Source organism: Arctopsyche grandis, chromosome 1 (genome assembly GCF_051622035.1).
Source record: "Arctopsyche grandis isolate Sample6627 chromosome 1, ASM5162203v2, whole genome shotgun sequence".
Lineage (NCBI taxonomy): Eukaryota > Metazoa > Arthropoda > Insecta > Trichoptera > Hydropsychidae > Arctopsyche > Arctopsyche grandis.
The window spans coordinates 23,405,054-23,405,910 of record NC_135355.1 but is presented as its reverse complement, the minus strand read 5'-3'; the positions used below and the strand labels follow the sequence as shown (position 1 = coordinate 23,405,910).

General features: G+C 33.6%; 1 non-coding gene across 1 annotated transcript; it reads left to right on the top strand.

Annotated features, from left to right (window-relative positions):
- Nucleotides 1–252: 252 nt before the first annotated feature.
- Nucleotides 253–325, top strand: TRNAM-CAU (transfer RNA methionine (anticodon CAU)). The gene has a single exon. It is a non-coding gene; the product is annotated as a tRNA-Met (tRNA).
- Nucleotides 326–857: the final 532 nt, after the last annotated feature.

The following is an 857-nucleotide window of genomic DNA, read 5'->3' as shown; positions in this document are numbered from 1 at the left end:
CGTGTAAAATAAAGTTCACTAACTGAAACTGTATTTGATCTGATGCGGTAAATCGATATATTCGTTTTTCACGCCATTCCCCACACTAAAACGATGTGATCGCAGTCGAAAATGTTTGAATTGCGTAATCTAGACAGTGACAACGCTATTTTGCGATAATAGCTTAATGCGAGATAAGTAAGTTATTTCTGTCTCATGGATGCACGCATTACTACAGATTAAATTGCAAAAATCTGCGAGAGCTCTTCAGTGGCCTCGGTGGCGCAGTAGGCAGCGCGTAAGTCTCATAATCTTAAGGTCGTGAGTTCGATCCTCACCCGGGGCATAATTTTGCCTTCTACAATAGTTTTTTCAATCAAATTTTGTGTTTCTTTAAATACATAGTAGATATATATGTTACCCAAATTTTCAGAATCGTACCGTAATCGACATACGTAATTCTTTCTAAATATTTTCATATGCGCCGCAGTCAAAGTTTTTACACCTGAAAATAAAAATACAAAAACATTTATATTTTTTACTTAATATTATTTTATTTAATATACATGTTTTATATACGTTTTAGTTAACGTGAAAGGGGGAGGGGCGGGTGGGGGCAGCTCCGGGCCATAAAATTGAATGCAATTTTAAATAGAATAATAAATACAAAGATATTTTTCCCACTTTTGAATAAAAAATGCATCATTTAGAAGCCCTTCGATTAATCAATAGATTTCATTTGAAAAAAATATATAAAAATAGCACAGAGTATTCTAGTCACCGGCCGCATCGCCGAGTAAACTTAAAATAGTCAAAAGTTATTTAAGATCTTCAATAGCTCAGAACAGACAAACAGGCAAATTTTTAATATAAAAAAA